Genomic DNA, 21,960 nt, shown 5'->3' on the forward strand with positions numbered 1-21,960 from the left:
ATGTAACGAGATAGGTTACAGAAACAAAGTACAAAGCAACCCGCAGTAAATTAGGAGGCATTTCTTTAAAGGCACTTCTTGTCAAAAAATGTTATGTTTAAAGTGAAGAGAAAGGTTGTGACTATTTTTGCTTGATTTTAAAATGTTTGGGCAGGAGCTACTAAAATAAAAATTCCCTAGTACTGCTCAGCATGGTTACTATGAAGGGGAAAAAAAAAAGGGAAAAACACAAAGGAAATTAAATAAAAAGGGAACAGGGAAAAAGGAAAAAGGTAAAAGCTTTCTGAGAAAAGAAAATTGCTCTACAATAGCAGAGACTTAAAGTAAACAAATCCCATCTAACTACCCAACAAAGTGAAAAAAAAACACAACATAGGAGTCCAGAATCTTCCCACTCTACCACTCATAAAATTCTCTGGCCTTGAAGTGGGAAGGAAAAAATGGAAAAATAGAACAGTGTGTCTTGATTTTTAATACTCTTTAAAATAAATTTGAATATCATGGAGAGCTCTATGATTTTAAATTCAATTAATCATTTGAGTCATTTTCCTTTGCTCCTTGAACAAAGCTGGCTAACTATATGAACCAAATCTTGCAGAATAGCTGCAAGGACCTGTAGGTGGCTGGTACTCCTTAGAGGAATTGACAGAGGTATGATCATCATTCCTTTATCTCATCTTGGCTCTGGCAACCTCCAGTCTGGGCTGCATCCAAACATAACACCCCACCAGACAGAGAAGGAAGGCTGAAGTCCCACGAACTTCCAGGATTCCTGCACACCAAAAATGTGATTCTAACTCAGTGTGTAGATATGAAAGAAGTGCTATCTGTTCCCTGGTTTGACTCCTTCTCCCTAGGCTAATTTTTCTAATTCCAAAGACCTCCACATCATAAAATACTCAGGAAAGAAAACAGTGCATATAACTCTTGGGTAAACAAGAGCCAAAAGGTCTTTTATAGATATAAGGAATATAGCAGGCAAATTTCTTCAGCAAACAGGAGGAACAAGCTTTTAGTAGGCGACAGAAGGGATCACAAAAGTGCCTCCTCCTCTCTCCCTACTTTGCCTCCAAGCCCAGTTATACTCTGAGAGCAAGTTTCCAGTTGGCCATTAGGCAAATTAATTCAGGCAATGTAACTAGCTAATACAAAATAACCATTAAAGACTTTTTTACATGTCCTTTGAAGACAGAAGAAACTCATTTGTGCTTTAACTTGCAGCTTCAATGAAGGGTGAAGAACCCAGTGGAGCTCATATATGGGTACTCTGGGCTACAGGTCCTCTGGGCTATCAGAAGTAAAAAAGTTTCTTGACTTCAGATAAATTTCTGAGAGTCGATGTATTTACGCACCTATGTGTATGGTGGAAAAAAAAAGGGGGCCAAGAAATCTTGACTGAAAGATTTTCATCTTAATTTGCATTTCTCTTGGTGAAGCTGGGAAAGAACACATCTCTTCACACAGGACAGGACTGGAGACCTCATGGTATGAACAAATACTACAATCTGGAATTAGTGTTGCTTCCTTGAGAGAGTTGACACAATTCTCTAGGCAGCTTTACAGCAAAAACGGTGTATTTGAAAATGTAAAGGTATTTTTGGAAAGCAGAAGAACAGTAAAATCACATGCACATGAAGTCTAAGTAGTATATAGAGAAGTCATGTATGTGCTCCAGAACAGAAGCTCTTGATTTCTTTGGAAGTGGCCTTAATCTTTCAAGGTAACTCCTGCCATTAAAACATCAACATCAGCTAATTTATTCTCATGGTCTAACCATCAAAACACAAGGCATGAAACCCCTTCTCAGTGTTCTTTTCTATCCACAACAGCAATTTGACCACACAAAACCTTCTATATGACCAGGCCATTAGGAGCTGCAAAAAGAATACAAGGAAGATTGCAAAGCATTGGGGTAGGTTTGCAGTTGTCACCTATGAAAGGCTTGCATCAAGCTGCATCAGTGAAAGAAAAAGAACTGTCAGCAAATCCACTGTCAATACTGCAACCAGGAGGTGAGAGTCCATGTAGGTCAGTGCCCTCTTGGAAGAAGTATCTTCCATAGCACAGAACCACTGAAAACTCTTCTGAACTCATGGGTATTATTAATTAGGCATTTGGAAGATAACCAGTAGAGGAGTTTAAAGATGAAGGTGTCATTCTACCTGCAAAGCTGAAATACAGACTAGAGAGACATGGATTTTTTAACTCTCCTCTTATTACACAGGCAGTATCATTCACATGTTGTCAAATTAATAGTGAGTAATGGAAAAAGGCATGTTTGAACAACACTTCCCCTAGCCAGACAACTTCCTTGCACTCCATGGTAATTCACCCAGTTAGGAAAGGCTAACCATTTACTGGTCAGGAAAAGAAGTCAGAATAGAGAATAGGAATTTGGAACATGTGCCATACAGAAATGAATTAAAGATTTGTGTTCCAGTCTAGGCAGGAGGCAAAAAAAACCTTAGTGACACTGACAGATTTACAACAGGAGATATATTCATGGAGCTACCTGCTCCCCGATGAGCACGAAGATCTGCTTTTCCATATATATGATTATATCATGATGTGTTTATCCCCAGAAGAGAAGGTGAAGACAAAATGATCATTTCTGCAGAGTAAGCCCTTGCAAGAGACAGCCCTATAAATCCTAACCTTTCTCAGAGCTGCAAATCCTCCTGCTGCCTGCATGTCATTCCACACAGCAGACAGGCCGCTCAGCGTGTAGCAAGTGTAATTCAGGCCGTCCCTAGGAAGTGAAGATTTAGCCACCCAGCCGTATGTTATGAATAACTTTGTTTTGCTAGCAGGTGCTGGGGATTTTTTCCATACAACACCAATTTTTGCCAAGTATCAGTTCATCAGCAAATGCTTCCACCTGCGAGCAGGGGCTGAGCATCATTTTTCTTCCCAAATAAAGGGTGCAAAGGGTCTGTTGGACTCTCCCTTTCCCAATGAGGATGAAACGTGGGTGGAGGAAAATGTAGGAGGAGGGGGGAGGAATAATTGGCCGCCTTGTGAGATCTGTCAAAAGTGAATTCCTGGGAGCCACCTTACAAAGGACTTGAGCTTGTCCCTTGGTGGTCTGCCTCCAGGGAAACAAAGGCGGCTATCCAGTTTTCACGCTTTGTGTATCTCAAATCCCCCCGGGTCCTGCTTCTTACTCACTGTAAAACAGGGGTGCTTTGGGGCAGTTTCAAAAGGAGCCAGTTATTTTCACGGGGGCTTCCTTATGGAACACATTCAATGATACTATTTCTTGCTTATCTGCCTTTCTTTTTTTCCCCTTATGTATTATTCATAAATCTACTTTGACCCCTGTCCAAGGAGTTCTAGCTTGAAAGTTCTTTCAATGTTTAATGTCAGCAGCAAAAAGCCAGAATTGATGAGTCCCACTCCTGTCACAGCTGGTCTTTCCCCAGCTCTCCCTTCACCACAAGTAAATCTGGATCCCCTCCAAGCTGACAGCTTTTTACCAAGCTGCACCTCTGATCCTTAGGGGCAAGAGCTCTTCTCATACACCCAGAGGCTGCTGAGGATGGGGAGCAGGACCACAGCCTGCCATGGGGCACATTCCAGCTGCACACAGTGGGACTTGAGCAGTGATTTGACTGGGCTTTCTCTCCTTACCATAATGCAAATAATAATGCTAATAATGCATAATAATAATAACACAACAATTTGAGATGAGACAGTCTTTGTACAAAACCCTAGAGCAATCCAAACCTCAGCTTTTTTACAGTATCAGGCGAAACACAGCAACAAAATAAACACTTTTTAAGCTGCAGCACTGATGTGAAGATGATGTAACTGCAGCTTAAAGACATATTCCACCTTTGCCACACAAGGCTCAGTTCCCACCATGAACTCTCTTCCAGGGTTGTTTTCCTGCAAACTCACGCCCACTAGTCCCAGCTGCTGCTGGTGGCTGCCTCTGGTCTGCTCTGTCTTTGGGATACTGCACATACTCCTTCTGACAGCCTGCAGAGGCTTGTATAAACTATTTGGATACAGTTCATAGTAGGAAAGAAGTCCATGAGATTTACAACTACTGTTTCCAGGGCCATAAATAGGTATGTAGGTATAAGGACAGCAGAAAGCTGTTAGTCTCAGAGGAAAAAAATATATCTCCCTCAGACACTCTGTGTGGGGAGGCAGGGCAGCTCATATGGTCCAGACCTTTATAGATCAGCAAACGAAGGGAGATTGAAAATAGAGATGCATATACAAAAGCTTCTTCACTGCTGACACCTCAATATAAAACACATGACATAAAATGGAGATTAGGGAAAAACACTGTCAAGTTGGACTAGATGATATTTAAAGATCTCTCCCAAGCCTAACCATTATATGGACCTATGATTATGAGATGCCAAATCAAAATCATGATAGTCCAGTAAGGACTTTACAAAGAGACTGTAGCTTTTCACTCTACACCAAACAAGACATATGAGTGTAGCCAGGTACCTTTAAATAAAAACACAATTAAACAGAACAATCACTTGAAAACTAGCTAGATCTTACTAACCTAGTCAGGAAGAAAGAAAACAAAACAAAACCTTGAGGCTAGGAACTGGATTATTGGTTTTGCATGCCATATCTCTTCAAGAGAGCTGTGACACACAGCAACAGAAAGCGATCATGATGGAATTGGAAGGAGAAAATATTTTGATTGAGATTCTCAACAAGTTTGAGATTTGAGAACAAAATCCAGATTTAGCAACGAACATTTTTCTTTTGGTGGGGCAGGAATCTGCAGGGTGCTGGCACTTCCCGCTGTGTCACAGGCTGACACGGAGCTGCTTCTGGAGCAACGCACCAGAGTTGTCTGAACCACCTAGAGATCCCTACACAGGTCTGGCTGCCAGGCACTGCAGAGTAGCCCCCTTCCTGAAAGCCAGCTCCCCAAAATCTGCCTCTCAGTGGCCCTCTGATGAAACAGCCTCTGAAAACTTGGACAAACTGTAAAAGCCCACAACTGCTCGCAAGAAGAAAGAAACAAAGAAATGGAAAAAGTGATTGTTGAAAAATACAGTGGCTGCTCTCCAACTTTTTCTGAAAAAAAAAAAAATATATCAGAAAGTTTGTCACTTGTTTTAAGGGGCAGTATTTAGAGAGATGGCTCTTGCCATTACTTTTTAAAACTACATCCAACTCTGGCCATAATAGTTGGTTAACCTGCCTAAGTAAAAAGCAATGGACAGCTACATCAGGTCAAATAAACCATACTTTCTCTCAGATAAGTGAAATACATACTGCAGACATCACGTGAGAAATAGGTTTAAGGCTAACTGCATCTACTTTTCTAACAGTTCTGACAGAAACCTAGACATTTCCTTCCAGCTCATGTGTTAAGGTTCAATCACTGCAAGAAGAAAAGCTCTCCAAAAAGCTGGCCTTGGACAGCTATCTTCATTAGAAATGCCCAAATCCATACAAGGTGCTAAATCCAATTATTTTGAAGAGAATATAACAACACACTATTTTTGATGCACACAAGGGCATGCCTGTGGCACTCAGAGAGACAGATCTGTCTTGGCTGTGTGGAAGAGCCTCTGGTGCCACCTCCACCAGTCACCACCACCCAGAGAGCAGCCCTAAAGGGAAAAGCACAGCACTGGAAGCCTTCAGCATCCTGGAACTCCTTCTACATTCAAACATTTCATCCCTACTGAAACCACGACTCTGCCCCCCTCCAATGGTCGGCTCATGCACAGATATTTGAGATGACAACCACTTTTCAGCTAACCATACATTAACTCAAACCACCACAGCTTCAGCTTTCCAACTCGGCCAGTTCAGCCACCACAGCTGGGAGTCCCCCAAAGCCAGTTGCGTGTTTGGAAAGGTTCGGCTTTGCAGACACGGCTCAATTAAAAGCTCCACAGAGCACAGATCACTATTTAAATCTGAACTGTTCGCTTTTGTTTATTTATAGCAAAACCATTAATTGCTAATCACATATTTGTTTGCTGGAAAACCAAGGCTCCAAAATAAACACCAAGTTTAAAGACTGTTCACAGAACACTGAAGGGTATCAGGAACAGTGCTAAAAATGTAAATCAGAAACATCAAAACACATCAGGACTTCAACTGAAGGAACAAACAACCCATTATTTCTGTGCCAGAAAAGAGGTTACCCATAAGCCGCCGGTTACCCACAGAGTCATCTACAGTCCAGCAGTTATTTATGTCCTGAAGAATAACACAGACCATGGCAGAGTATCTGTTGAAAATATCTTCATGGCAATCAGCATATGTGAGATTAAATGAGGGATCTCTTAATGCAGATTTTTGATAATCACCTTGGAAAAGTGCCTTTAAAATATTTGGCAGAAGAGGCTGAACCTCAGAAAAAGTGTATTTTCATTTACAATCCAGTTTCAAATGCCAAAATCATACAAAATTTGAAAAAGAAGAAAAAAGAAACTCGGCTTTCTTTTAGCTCTCTTCACTAGCAGAGCTCCACGCTTCCCTCTGGAGAAGCATGTTCCTCAAATATCTACAGGAGCAGTGCATGGAAAACCAGGGGATACAGCCATACAGAGCTGCGATCTGCCCTTTCTCTATCAAAGGGCACAGCAGCCCAGGCTTCATGGAGAGCCTCACAACCAGGAACGCTGGGAGGCAGGAACAAACTTCCACGGCAGACTATCTACCTCCTGAAATCCCTGTGGGTACTGGACTTCTCTGAGGCACCCACAGTCAATGGCTGTCACAAAAGCTTCCACTGCAACATGCCTCCACCTGCCCTGACAGCACTGCCCTTGAGGACCCTGATTTTCGTGCATACTTGAAGGTCAGGTTAACTTAGCCCATTTCCAGCTGAGGCAACAGGCACAGTGTCTCAAGCCCCTTGCTCCAGGGTGCACAGGAAAACCCTCCCACACACTCCAGCTCTCAGTGCCTTGCTATGCTGCCCTCGATGCCCGCAAAATCTAGGGCAGGAAGGTTTCCCTACAAAGCAACACTTGCCAGCATTTATGGCCTAAATTCCCAGAACAGAAGGTCATAGATTTGTGTTTCTCACTGCCACTGCCACCATTCAAAACTCATCATTTACTCACAGGAGCTTGAGCTTGGTGAGGAGTTTGGGTTTAGTCTTCACAATTACATGCAGATCTTGGAAAGTTAAGTGGACACTGATCGTGAAATGGAGACCAGTAAGGCAGAGGTAATAATAATAATAATAACACCAACAATTGGGTTGTGACTCCATTATGTTGTTTACAATGGCAGCCACCAAGAAAAACAGCTGGATCTCAATGTCTCATCCTTTTCTATCTGTTCTCCTGGAGTCAGGATCACATGCAGCCAAAGGTCAAGTTGCAAAGCCTATGCTCCAAAATCCCAGGCACACCATACACTGCCTGGAGTAAATCACCTAAACATGCAAGGCAAGTTCAGGCCCAGTCCCCCTGACCATGAATTCATCATCTGTCCCTCCTGTGCATCGGTTTGCTGTCAGACTCCTTGGTCCGGCTATTCCCTGTCTGCTGGTGCCACAGCAAGTCCCTGGGGATAAGTCTTCTAATAGAGCCACCCCATCCCTTAGACACTTTGACAAGCAGAGAAATTGCTAGTGAAGTGACCACATCACATGCTAAACATCCATCCTTGTGCTTGCCAATAAATGGGGCAGATCCCATGTCCCCAAGCTGCTGACACATGTTCTAAAACACAGTCAGTCACTGGCTCTACACCTTCTGTTTGTTCACTCAGAGGGGAGTAATCAGTGCTAGCACCCCCATACCATCCCACCTGTTCCCTCACAACCCAGGCATGGCTATTCCATGCTGCTCCATCACTCCTGCCTCACCCCAAAGGTGCTGTGAGGGTGCGCAGCTCTCAGGAGATGTGCTAGGTTAGTGCTTCTTACAGCATCTCACAGAAGAAAGCTCAGGCCATATATTCACCATTTTTCTTGCCCTTTTTCTTTTGACAAGAGACAGGGAAAACTGCTCAGATGAGCAGCCATAAATAACAACTCCAGCCTAAATAACAACTCTTTACTCATGCCCAGTGAGGCTCTCTACTCCTGAATTTGAAACCTCAATTTAAATAAAAGTTCCACATTACAAGGCATTACTTGCAAATAGCTCCTCCTCGGGCTCCACCATGCACTGACTGAAAGTCAGTTGCCACTTCAAGCTGATCCCTGTAAATCTCCAGAAAGGTAAAAAACCAAAAGAAGTTGTTTCGGAGAGCATCAGGTCAAAGATCAACATCACTGGGAATAATTTAACCTGTTTCCTCTGTATTTTTAAGATGAAACTATGCAGAGGGAAAAAAAGTTATATAAAATAGCAGTGCATAAGCTTTCAAAGCAAACTGACAGATCCAAAACTAAGGGGGGAAAAAAAGCAGCATGCCTCACTTGTGAAAGAAACTATTATGGGTAAGGACAAAATATCTGTATATAATATTGTTCTGTACCACTTTGATGGGAAAAGACTGCCAATAGCTTTCAGCACATGAAAGCTGCTGTGAGGACTTTGATAAAACTGAGTATACTGTTAAAAAACCTTCTCATATGCATCCCTAGAATTTATCTTCAAATGCCACTTTATTAAATTTTGTATTCTCTGGCTTTTGGAAAAATGCTTTTATTTTATTAAGTGAAACTACACAATATATTGTTTCTCTGAAGAAAAAGCATCAGTAGGAATACAAAGTAGTTCTTTCAACACTAAAAGACACACAACGTTTTGAACTTGAAGCCAGCTTCCAGTGAGAGAGCACACTTCTAGTTTGACTGAGGGTGTACACACACACACACACAGAGCATTTCATCACAGCTGCCCTCATACCTCATGTAAGTACACAGCCTGTGACAGTTACAGACATTTCAGAGTTTAAATCCTTGTTGCTGTGTTTCTAGGGAATATCCCAAGGTCTAACGGGGTCTTGAAGAACATGAAAGCATTAATTCTTTTTTTTGACGTGCAAAAATACCGCTTCCAAGCAGATGTTCCTCAAGTGCATATGAAAGCACCCTCTGCAGCCAGTGGAACAATGAGATAAAAACCACGGAGGTAACACACACAGAGCTTCATGCCCACATGCAGGATCAGTGATGGGCCATGACAGACGGTGCATCACTGTGTCAGTACCACAGCCTGGAGGCTCCTACCAACTTCTTTGCAAGAGTTACAGACACTCTGCACAGCTAAACCTAATTACACTCAGGCATAATCCTTTCATGCCACAGCTTGGTGATCACTTTACAGCAGGATAAGCCACCGTGGCCACCAAAGCAGCTGTCCCAGGCTCAAGCCCCCTGCATTTCCCTGTTGTTTCTTTTTTAATTTTTATTTTTTGTTGCTTGTGTGTCTATGCATGGTTTTGGCATTGGTTTTGTCTTTGTTATTGTTGTTTTGGTTTAGTTTGGGTTTTGTTTATTTGTTTTCCGTTGATTTTGTTCTCAGTGGGGACTGAGCTGCCCTATTGCAAATATGCCTGTGAACAAAAGGGAGGGAGGGAGATGGGAACGGGTGCCTGGGGCAGGCAGGATCCTTTCCACGACCATGGCAGCTCAAACTGTTTGTTAAACAACAGCCGGAGTTGAGGCAACCAAGATGGTGTGTAAAGAGCAGAAAGTACCTTTGAGAGACATACTGAACACTATCAAAATACCCAAGCCTTAAATAGACACATGAAGTATTTAAATGCTTTCACACCCATAACAAGTTTTGTTTACTGCCCAGCATTTAAACAGCTTTTTCTTTACTATTGTAAAATTGTTCCCAAACAGTGTGAACTCCATGTTACAATGAAAAGTAGCGCTCTAACCCCTATTTACAACCCATTCAGCAACATAATTCCAGAAATAGCATGCAGGATTTCCACACTCTAAAAAATAAAACCTGTTCTTGGCTCAAAAGAACTAGTGCAAATTAGCTGACAAGAATCACTTCCTTTTGTTCTTCCTCTCAAGTACAGAATATTAAAGGAAAAAGAGAATCACTAACAGGCAATATGAAAAACTTTTATTAAAGCCATTAGAACCACGAAGCATTGTTAACGTCCCTCTCGTAATTATATGCAAAATGTTCAGTAACCAAGGAAACAGCGTAGTAATGAAGTTGGGGACTACTGTATAAATGCACCTTCTAAATCACCACCAAGAATGTCTATTCTGGAGGAACTGGCCAGTTTATTAGTGTTTGACATCCCTGATCGCTTAGACATGCTACAGCTTAAAAACAAAAAGCTAACAAGCTACTTTTACATAAAGGGCTCTTTTGTTTCCCATGTATGAACAGCCCCTTCTTAGCATCTAGTTACAGAGTTCCTCTGCAGAGCTGAAGATGGCTCTAAGCCTGTATTCACCTTCATGGGAGTTGTTCAGTAATGATGGGCGCTAATTAAACTGCATAGCCAGAGTCCTTTGCCCCAGGTTCTCAGCAAACTGAAACGTGCAATAGGACAAATACAGAAACTGTGCTCTCCTCTGGACCATTGGCACCAAGCACTACTGCATATTGACTCATTCCCACATTATTAAAATTAATTCAAAAATGAATACTTATGGTCCAATATCAACAGCTCATGCTCTAGGATATTTCGTAGGAAGGCAGGCTACACTAAGGAAGCCAACGCAAAATTAACTCCTGCTTTTTGGTGTTAGCACTTAGAGCATCATGCCAAACCCCAGTATTCTCAGCTCAATTTCAGCAAGCATTCATTTATTCTCCTCATTTCTGTGGCAGCTTATTCCCCCACACAACCACTGAACAGAAAGCAGTCCCAGTGGGTTCAACCACTCTGTCATGCTAAGGATGAACTTTGGTATTCCTCTCTTCCAGTACTTGTGACAGTTTATAGGAGCACATACCTCAACATCCCAGCTTCTCCAGATGCCCCCAAAGTCCTTCTATGTGACCTTTATATTCCTTTTTGGCTCATTTTTTTCCATGTCTGACTGATAACACGCACAGTAACAGAACTCTGTCATTCTCCTGGATGCTTTCAGAGATGCTGATTTTGTAAAAGAAAGTCCACCAATACCTTCATGCTCCCTCTTCTTTCAGGCTTGTCGCTTACATTTTCCCAAACTTTATTCCTTTCCCAGTGTAACCCTTGTCATCTCTGTAAGATCTAAAGACAGGTTGCCTGCCCTGCTCTTTCTACTCACACTGTTAGTTTTTGGTTTTGTTTCTGGGCTCATTGTTTTTGGGGTTTTTTTTTGGGGGGGGGGGGTGTCTTTCACAGCTTCTCATTCTGTTACTTTTTTTACACTTCTCTTCTGGACTGTGTAGGGTAATCCCCAGACAGTGTAGGGTTGATCCTCATTCTTACGCCCTGAACAGCTTCATCTCCTGGAACATCTCACTGCTTTGTCTGCTGCTTTCTCTTCTCAAGCTCCAAAGCTCATTTTCACATACCACAAAAAAGATCTTGCCCAATTCACCTTTTAACTGGCTCCTATGCCTAAAATGCTTTCTTAAAAGGCTGTACAGGTTAGGGCCATACTCTGTCAGTATATCCCAGTTGTACAGCATGTCCTAATGGGAATTTCTGCATCGTATCAGTATACCTAAAAATCTGGCTTATAGCACCATAATTTTCTGATTAGCAGACTGGCTAAACCCTTTATTTTCTAAAGGCATCACCCTGTACTCTTGTACTTGAAGCAGCTGTGCCCTCAAAGCATTTAAGCGAGCGAACTGTCTCATTTCCATTCCATTTTACTGTATGGTCAGCTCAATCACTTCATCAGCATTGTTTTTTCATTTTGCTTATGACCAACAGCCATGACAGCAGCAATGCCAAGAGTATCAAGCCTCTCCTAAAAGGCACATCAAAGATGGAATACCTAGAAATACCACACCAATGAAGTCAGAACCCAGTAAGGGTCACAAGCTGTCAGTGTTGTGAGAGCTGGCACACCTCTGCCAGGCACTTCTACTTAATGCAAAAAGTTACTATTCCAATCAAGGCTGCTTAATTCAGAAAACTCTGAATTAAAAAAAAAGCCTAGAAGGGCATGAGGACATTTCAGCAACTTCCCAAGATGATACTGCTTATGCAGAGTCACCAAGAACTCAGCAGCAAGGAAATGCTAAGGCAATTTGAATTAATTAAATCTTTAATAGGCAGGTGCTAGGTTCAAGACTGTAAATATTAACAACCTCCACAAAATCCACTGCCAAAAGGATAGCTCTTCCACCCAAAAGTACCCTCATTTTCAGAGGTACATGGCACCTAGAGTCGGCTTCAGTGGGAATGTCACTGTTCACTACCATGGGAAACTTGAGTTCTTAACCTCTTCCTGTTTTAGTTTACTTATTGTGGTTTATGCTTATCTGTCTGCCATGAATGCCATGAGGTTTAATTAGTTTTGGTCTGCAAAACACCTTGAGTTCCCCTGGAAAAGCTGTATGTGCAATCACAGTACGATCCCTGAAAGATAAAATTTTCTTGGCATCCCCAGAGGATCCAGCACAAGCAGCCAGAGCACAACTCCAAAGACAAGGTACTCGAAGCACAAAATTCTGCAATCTCCATCCGTAGCTCAAGAATCAAAAGTTTCAGGGGCAGTATTTTGGTGCAACATACAACAGAACTGCTGTAGGAGTTTCAGAAAAGTGCTGGCAAAAACATTATCAACAGCATCTTTCAGCATAAATAAGGCAAGTAACAAAAATAAAAATCAACACAACAAAAACCTTAAAAGGGAAATATTAGGGGGGGAAATTGAAATCAACAATACTAACAAAAGCACCATGTGGGTTTCTTAAATATCCCAAACAGCTTAAAGTTGCCCAGACTCCTGCATTCATTAACTGTTCAGGACACAGATTTATTTATTTATAGCTCAGAAAAGAATTCCCAGCTCAGAAGCTTTCCAAAGAACAACCCTCCCCAGTTCTGCATGGGCACCTCAGCCAACTTGCCCTGCCATTTCTTATTCTGATGCTAATGCAGTTCAAACAACCCAACCCCGCATTTTTTATCTATGCAATAAGCCTATCTTTAGGTCACTTAGTTGTGTCAGTTTAAATCACAACATTCTCACAGAGAAAAATCTCATCTTTTCTTTTTTTTTTTACTTCTGCAGACAGAGAAGGCAGAAGGAAAAAAAAAAAAAAAAACAGCTTTTTATAAAAACACTATTTTTTGTTTGTGATGCCTAATTCAAGCCCCTCTGAAACCTGTGTGAATTTAAACAGCAGTTGAACCATAAAAAACAACAAATTTTAATTAAGATTTGCAGTTACCTTCAAGACAAGGTACCCTGAGAAAACTCAACCATACACAGGCCTATCATATAATCATATAATATTATTAGGTCTTATCAAAGTCTGCTGGAATAAAGGCCAAGATTCTATTGATCTCTGTGGGCTCCAGTTCTCTCTCCTTTGTAAAATAAGCCTGGATTCTGCTACTCCAGTTTTCACAAGCATCCACACAGGAATAGTCACAAGGCTTCTCACAAGAGGGAAAAACCGTGAAGTTGAAGCCATCCATAAAAGGTACTGGATTTATTCCAGATGTGGAACTGTTTTTAATTAATTTGGAAGCATTTGAAGTATTCCCTCATTAAATATGCTTTGCATTTTACACATGTACATAAGAGAGCAAGAAAACCCAAAACTGAAGCCAAAATCATAATGTCTTATTAAAAAGACTCTGACACCACTTTTAGCAAAATTAGGCTCATATGAAGACAAGATTTACAGCACTGTCATAACTCACACCACCATCCAAAGCATGCAGTTCCTGCACTGCCCATCTATCCCTAAGCAACCTCACCTTGACCTGGAGCACTCACCGGTTAGGAGCTCTCCTCTCAGCCCTGCACCTCCCCACACAGGACACTTTCCACTGTGCCCATCCCCAGCACACAGGGCAGTCCTTGAAGTTCAAGTTACCAGTTCTTGCCACAGCACAGCCAAGAGGGCCACCAGGCACAGAGTATCACCACAATATCAGAAGCTTCAACCCATACAGAGTAACACAACACCTCATCAGAAGGCTGCAAGCATCTGCCCTTCTTGTTCTTTAGCCCAGCCTTTTATACCCTGACTGTTCATGCATTGCACCTGTGTGCCCTCTGTTCCCTTCGTGACTGGCCAGTGCACCAGGTCTTGTTACCTCCAATGCTGCTCACCTGCCCTGCACAGCTGCACCCACTGGGGATGAGGCTCAGTGCCCTGGGCACTCCAGGTCTCATTACCCTCAATGCTGCTCACCTGCCCTGCTCAGCTGCAGCCCATTGGGGATCAGGCTCGGCTGCAGCCCCACTCCCAATTACCACAAACTCCGTGCCTACAAGTTCTCTAAAGAAAGATTTACCATTGGTCGTTTAATCCATGTACCAAATTATCATTACTGGTAAAAGTCACAGGATATCCTGAGTTGGAAAGGACCCAGAGGGATCACTGAAGTTTAACTCCTGGCCCTGCATAGGACAGCTCCCCAAGAATATGACCACACGCCCGAGAGTGCTGTCCAAATGCTCCTTGAACTCTGTCAGGCTGGTGCTGTGACCAGGTCTGTTCCAGCACCCAACCACCCCCTGGGTGAAGAATCTTTTCCTGATATCCAGCTTAAACTCTGCCCAACACAGCTTCATGCCATTCCCTTGTTTCCTGTCACTGGTCACCAGAGAGGAGAGACCAGTGCCTGCCCCTCTGCTTCCTCTCGTGAGGATGCTGAAGACCACAATGAGCTCTCCCTTCAGTATCCTTTTCTGCAGGCTGGAGCCCGGCGAGAGGGAAGCTGTGCACGGAGGCAGCTCCACAGGCAGAACTCCAGCTCAGACAAAGCCTGGGCACGTTTCTGCTCCGTCTAAACCCGTCTCAGGACACCACCCGCCACAGCACCGGGATGCTCCGTGAGAAGCGCACCCGCCCCAGCGCACTCTCCGCCCCAGCGAGCGGCGCTGGACGCTGGCGGCACCCAGGGGATGCCGGCTCTGTCCGGGCGCACCCGCGGCCAAGCGGCTCCCGGCGCTCCCGGCGGTGCCAGGCACCGGGATGAGCGGCTCTCGCCTCCCCTCTAGCGGCTGACCCGCCGCCGCTGCGGTCCCGCCGGCGCGGCCACGGGCGGCACGGAGCCGTGCGCTGTCCGGGGCTGGCACCGCCGCTGGCACCGCGCTCCGTGCCACGGCCCGAGAGCAGCACTGCTGCTGCACTGGGAGAACGCACAGAGCGCAGCTGGGCACGGCTGGGCAGAAGCGCAGCAATCCTGCTCCCACGGAAGCCCAAGACTTCCAGTTTGGAGAGGAGGTGAGCCAAACTGCCATACATTGTGAAGAACCACCACTAAGTTCAGAAGAGTTCTATTTCTAATGGTCTCTCTAAGGCATCCAAAAGAATCGTGTATTTGGTGACAACAAAACTCTCCAACTTTTCCTGCCCTGAGACTAAGTTTTATATCAGACAACAATGGTTTTGTCTCCAAGGGTCAAATTTCATTCTAGTGATCACCAAGCAGGTCAGTTTCTCAGGGATCACAATTCTGCCAAGTGCTACCAAACTGTGTATGATGTTCTGTTCACAACCAGCACAGAAACATTAACTTCACACTTCCTCACAAGTCACTTTTTTTTTTTCCTAAAAAAAAACCCCAAGCAGGAACATTCCAGTTTCTTTCCTTTGGTTGCCAGTGCTAAAATATGCTAACAGCATTAAGGCAAGGGACGACTTGAAGAGCTCACAATCTGTATTCAGCATAATTAGCAGATGCCAATTTAACTTATTACTGCTTCTTATACTGCTTTCTATGTTATAAAAAGGATATCAATGAAAACCTGTTATCTAAATGACTGTTTTCTCAATGCCGATATAATGCAACAATAATGGGAAAATAAGAGTCACAAAGCATGTGTTAGAAAATACCTAACAACGTTTATAAACAGCCACAATACAGAAAGAAATTAATTCCTGCAGACAGGACTTTCTCTCTTCCTTCACACTTTGTATTTTTAGACTGTTTTCAAAGTAATTGCATATTTTATGGCATTCCTGGTTATTCAAATAAGCAATGCAACGTTCCTGGTAAAGCGACACCACTAAATCAGGTTGCTCAACTGTCTCAGCCACTTATGATTGCAAAGCATGAGAAATGAGCACACGTAAGATATATTTTCCATGCAGAGAACTAACAGCTAAGAAGTAAGAACACAAATAACTGAAAGAAAGCAAAGCAAACCCTAAAATCAGCCCTTTCCAAAATGCCAAATAACAGGCTGTGTCACAGCTAAGGGGACAGTCACGGAGCACTTCTGCCTGCCTGCAAAGCAAAAAAACATTAACACATTTTATAAAACAATGCCCTCTTGAACTAAGAGGCTGTTGAAAGATGCATCCAGCACACACGCACAAAAAAGCAGTGCACACCAAGGTTGTGGATTAAACAGGTTTCTAACACATAAATGACATAATGATCCAGTCCAGGCATCATTCACTGCTAATTCTTCTTGGTGAAGATGCCTTCCTGCATACAATACTGCATATTACAATGCAGAGCAAAAAAATATTTTAATAAAGTTTCTTCTGACTCTCAGGCTAAGTTGAAGAGCCTTGTAAGGCTATGCTTCTCCACAGCTTTAATCGATTTCAGCTATAACTTCATTTGCTATGCTTAACAGACAGTGTAAACTTCACCCTTCCCAAGAATTAAGAAGAAAATAACATTTCATACTCCCCCACAAGTAGTGTATGGAAAGCACAAAACAGAACCGCTGCACACATACCCCCCAATTAAACTGGTCTCTGTGGAAACTAATAACTTTCCACAGTATGCACTGTAATCCAAGTAATAATTTTAAACAGGCATAAGCTGCAGTGTGCTGAACTAAGGCATTCTTACCTTGAGAGGGGTGCTTGAAGACATTTAGTTACAGTCAGGGAGGAGAAGGTGCACGTTGCCAAGTGTCTGCCATGCACCAGGGCTATGCCTTGCCCCACATCTGCGCACACACACACAAACCAACCGGGTGCGTGAGCTCCCCAGGTAGAGAAAGAGCACCAGAAAAGATAAGCAGCAGTGATAATGCCCCAGCTTTATGTCTCAATCAGTAGCAAGCTAAGCAGGAGAAACCATTTGAGATGAAAAGGGAAACAATTCCAAGAAACAAGATCTTTTTTTCTCCTCTGGATGCAAAGAGCTTTGCTTGGGTGACCTATAATACCTTAACACAAAAATCTTCACAACCCACCTCCCTCCTGAGCCACGGAGTTGCACATGTCAAATGACACCACAAAAACAATGCACAAAGACTTCAACAAAAATACTAAAGAACCCCTTACCTTTTAGTCAGAATAAGTGACAGATAACAGTCATGAGAAACTCACTTGGCACAGCTGCTGTACGTATTTCTCTGCAGACTTCTTTTTAGTGGTCCCAAAAGCACTGAACATAAAAAACCTCCAGCCTGCCTGCTTCATTCTTCAGCAACAGAGATACATGCTGTCACGGTAACGCAAAAAAAAAAAAAAAGGCAAAAGGAACTATAGATCTTAGTTTTTAAAGCCTTTGTGCTTATAGGGAAGAAAAAGAGAGAGTAGGGAAAAGAAGGAACAGAGCAAACACTTTTTCTAAGAGAAATGTGGTCTTGGCTATATAAGTAACCACAGCACAGAGACATTCAGTTTGAATTTCCCTGTTTGCAAGCTCCTTTGGAAAAATTAAAAAAAAAAATCGGTCTTCAGGGGGAAAAAATCAAATGCATGGTTGGGGGGAAGGGAGAGGAGGAGGGTACTGCTCCTATGTGACATACATATGGAATGAGCATTAGAACAATGCTGACAGGACAGCTAAGCAACTGCACTCTGGGGCAGCAGTTTTCAAAGCAGAGCTTTTGCAGCTTTGCAGAAAGGAGAGGAAAACAATTCAAATAAAAAAAAAAAAAAAAAGCCCTCCGCAAATGGGGAGGGGGGAAGAAAAAGCAAAGAAAAATAAAAGAAAGGAGCTGCTAATTCAAGAACAACTACCAGACTCGAAAAAAGAAAAAAAAAAAAAAAGAACAAAATTAGTTGGCTAATTTCTGAAAGGGGGGCGGGTGGGAACCGCCGCGACTGCTTCCCAGCGATGCAAGCAGAAGCCTTGATGTCTAGTGCACTTACATTTTATGCGGCGCACAGTGGGTCCCCTCCTCCCTGCCTGCCTCCCTCCTCCTCTCCCTCCCTCCCTCCCTCCGCCCTCCCTGCCTAGGAAGCTCTCTCTCCCAGGGGACGAGAATTCCAGTGGACCCAATTAACACTGTACTTTGCTGGCTCCTTGGTATGATCGATATTAAATAAGAGGACTTTTAGCAGCATTGAAAAATAAAGCAGCCATATAATGTGTGGCTGATGGAGACTGCATTTTTTCCTCCTACGTCTCTACTCCCCCAGTCTCGAAACGATCCAACGCAGCAGGAAAAAAAAAAAAAAAAAAAAAGCCAATTTCAAAAGCATGTGCCAGTACCAGTGATCCAAGCTGCATCAGATTTTTGTTAGGAACTTGATGGGAGCCCTTGGCTGCTCATTTCACTAGCTTCGGCAGTACTTTAATAAAGTGGATTTACAAATCAATGGAAGGAATCCAAAGGTTCACAAACAGGCTCTTTCATCAGGTCCGCTGCCTGACCGTACAGGAAGTTTGCTGAAGGGGTCTGGGGACTGTTTCGCCAGCACACTTGTTTTCAATGGACTCCCAACAACACGACTTGTTTGGTTTGGTGAAAGAAAGGCAGTAAGAGGTTCACTGCTTTAAGGGAATGCAGCCTAGTGTGTTTACTGCTTCATTCCTGAAGCACGTGTGGCAAGGCATCCTACAAATTGCAAATTATTTCAATTTGAAGAGGGAAGTTGTTGGGAGGCAGTAACCTTCTTTGGTCCTGTTTTCCCTGATCTATCAATCACAGATTGCCATGTAAAAACAACCTACTACAGGCTCTCTCTATAGAGGAAAAGCAATTACTAGCATTAACTCTTGCAGTTGCAAATTAATACAATACAGTCCACAACTGATAGAGTCTGCCTGCAAGCCATTAATCTAAGAATAAATGGGTGGTTTGCTTAAATCCAGCTGGACTGAAATTCACAGGTTAAGTGGTCCTCTTTCCATATTTCTATTTGTATTTGTAAAACTCAGTGGAAAGAGAATAAAGCCATTTTTATTTGCTGTGGCCAGGACAATTCCTAGCTGAGAGTATCCATCAGTGAAAACTACCTACAATTATAGAATTTCAGCACCAGTAGCGGCTATTCCTTTTTTGTTTCTGGGGTGGCCATAACCTTCAAATTAAACCCAAAAAATAGCACTGAGCAATATCCTTGATTGAGCAGCAGGATTGACCACTGATTTGAATCCATCTTGTTAAATTAATGTTAGATTACATTTCCATACAAATATGATCAATTAAAAATACTCATAAAACCATGCGATCAAAGGCAGTGAAGAGTTAAATTAATTAACTCAAAAGGCCTCCAATTAAATACTGTTAAGGTTATGATTCTCCCTCTAGCTAAAAGAGGAAAAAAACCCAGCAGCAGGACAAATTTCTGTTAGTGACTACAACAGTAGATCCAAGTATCACACCATTTGTTACTAGTTCTTTACAATGCCAAGTATCATCCTCCATAGTTAGATAAACGTGGGGCATGCAGAAATCTCAAGAAGTGGTCAACTATCCCAAGAAATATCACAAATTAAAGGTTTATTTACATGGGAAGATTCAAAAAAGTGTAGCTACACTGCTTATAGACATGAAGGCAGGTTTCTTGAGCTATGGTAATTCCAGGCTCATGTACTTGCACCTGTATTTGTGGTGAAGATGCTGCACTTCACAAGTATCCTCTAGCTGACATGGGTTTTTTTGAGCAAAAGGAATCAGGGAAGAAGTACCCCTGATTAACAGGCACTAAGCAGGACAACACCAGGTGACAATTTGAAAGAGAGGAAAATAAAAAATCTTCACGGGAAATCACAGGAATTTATGTAGATCATCAAGTTTCACAGTTGTTACTGATCCAGCATGGCAAACTGGATTTGAAATGTGATACAGAGATCACTGGTAATACCAACCTGATAGTCAGAGCTGGCAAAATGACATTTCTACTTCAGTGCCCTACCCTGAATAAGGGGGCAATGCTAATTGGCTAAAGTGCCCCTGAAAGTGGCCTTGGACAAAATGCTTCTCTCAGCAAGGGGATCAAATCACTTTGCAATTGCTTTGGGACAACATCAGAGTGAATGAACACATACATGCCCTCACCCTGGCAATCAAATTGCTTACACAAAAAACCACTTTAGTAAGGATATAATGCACTGAATCTACACTGGCTATGGAGACCCAGTGGGTAGCTGCATTTTGGGGCAGGTTGAAGTTCACAGCCCCAGAGGGGCACATAAGGGCTCTCGGAACCCACAAATGATCTGTCAGTTGGTCTGTCATCTCAACACTCCCAGGGTCTAAGAATGTCTTTATTATCCCGGTTTTGGAGATGATGATTTGATGACTGAACGCCTAAATTGCCTCCCCAAGGAGATACAAAATGTGTTGGAGAATGGCAGGAAACTGATTCCAGGCTTTTCAAGTCCCTTACTTGCAAAGACTGTTCTTCTTTCAAACACAATCAACTGAATTTGACATATTTCTAAAGTAAAGCTTTGTTCCTTAAAAAAATACCACCACCATTCTAGACTACTCAAGTTTGAATCACAGCACTATTCATGGTATTACAGGAACACCTGTGCTCCTTAAAAATTCTGATTTGTATTCACTACCAAATTTTATTGCAAATAAAAATCCACACTATTTTGCTAGAAAATAATTTAATGATTGTTGGACAGTAAGAATTACAGTCCCTGTTTGGTAGGACATTTCAAGCCAGTGAGGAATTCAGTGAATGGACACCTCTTCTGAGTGAAAAAAAAGGGATGGAGAACATTTCTCAAAATAAGCCAGTATGCCAGGATCAGACCAAGTTATTGGTCAATGTCCTCTTAATGGAATGTCACAGTGAAGGTCCTGGTCCTTGGCTGTCAACAAAACAAGCCCTTCTGTTGCTGGAGGCAGGGAAAGAGGGATGTGCTGTGGTCCTGACCCAGGCAAGAGGCTTCTGAAAAGCATCTGCCATGCACAGAGATCCTGGAGAGCTGCCTGTGCTGCCCTGTTCAGCTGGACAGCCTCTGCACAGCCCACCTGACAGGAACAGCCCCTGCAGACCAGCGTCACCCCACACACAGCCACCACTGCTGCCACCATCAGACATGGGGCCCCGATAATCACACAAACTGCATCCACAGAACAGGACGTGTTTAGCCTAAAATTATTTGGAAGAAGAAGCACTGTGCTCAGAATTTGCTTTATTCACTTGAAAGGCAACTGCTGTAAAGAATACCTAGCAGAAGTCCAAGATGGAAAGATACAAGAAAGAGTTGCTACCAAAAGACAAAGAAGTCAGCTCCTGGGGCATTAGTACCTTCGAGCAGGAACTAATGACTGCTAAGGGGGCAATATTATGTGATACAGAGGAAAAGCTATGAATTTTTTTCCTCTTGTCTCCTTTGGAAACTACACTGGGAAGTGCCAGCATTTTGGACAACCAAAATGTGCCCTTTTTTTGGATGACCACAATCTATCTGGGTACCCCCAAGCATGTATGACTGAAATTGCAAGCATGGAAGATTAACTAAGTAAAGATAAATGGTGTAACAGAATTTCTAACAGCTAATCCACTTTATTACAGGCATCATCAACTCTGTTCATTATATAAACCTCTCAATTCAACTGTTCTCAAAGACTACTGCCTTTGGCACTATGTAAAGTTGCTTACACTTTCTTTCTAATATACTCATTTTGATTTATTAAAAGGGAAATAAATTGGTCGGCTTTTCTCTCTTTATTTGTATCTGCTTTCATAATAGTACAATAGATACTAGAAATTACAAAAGAAGAGAAAATATTTAACACACCTCAGCTTCGTAACATCAATACTCAAAAACAGAAACAAGGCTGAA

At 42.6% G+C, this 21,960-nt stretch overlaps 1 protein-coding gene across 7 annotated transcripts in view; it reads right to left on the minus strand.

Moving 5' to 3' along the window:
* The window catches only part of FAT3 (FAT atypical cadherin 3), a 399,748-nt gene that overhangs the window by 316,623 nt on the left and 61,165 nt on the right, over positions 1 to 21,960 (minus strand). For 5 of the 7 annotated variants that reach the window (XM_058019293.1, XM_058019290.1, XM_058019292.1 and 2 more), the window contains exon 1: positions 16,822 to 16,890. The exons of 1 other annotated variant lie outside the window; for it this stretch is intronic. The gene's annotated coding sequence lies outside the window, so the exon portion shown is untranslated. Of the gene's footprint in view, positions 1 to 16,821; positions 16,891 to 17,261; positions 17,410 to 21,960 lie in introns of those variants that run through there. One more of the 7 variants, XM_058019288.1, reaches the window with a different exon arrangement.

This window comes from Melospiza georgiana, chromosome 2, assembly GCF_028018845.1.
Source record: "Melospiza georgiana isolate bMelGeo1 chromosome 2, bMelGeo1.pri, whole genome shotgun sequence".
Classification (NCBI taxonomy): domain Eukaryota; kingdom Metazoa; phylum Chordata; class Aves; order Passeriformes; family Passerellidae; genus Melospiza; species Melospiza georgiana.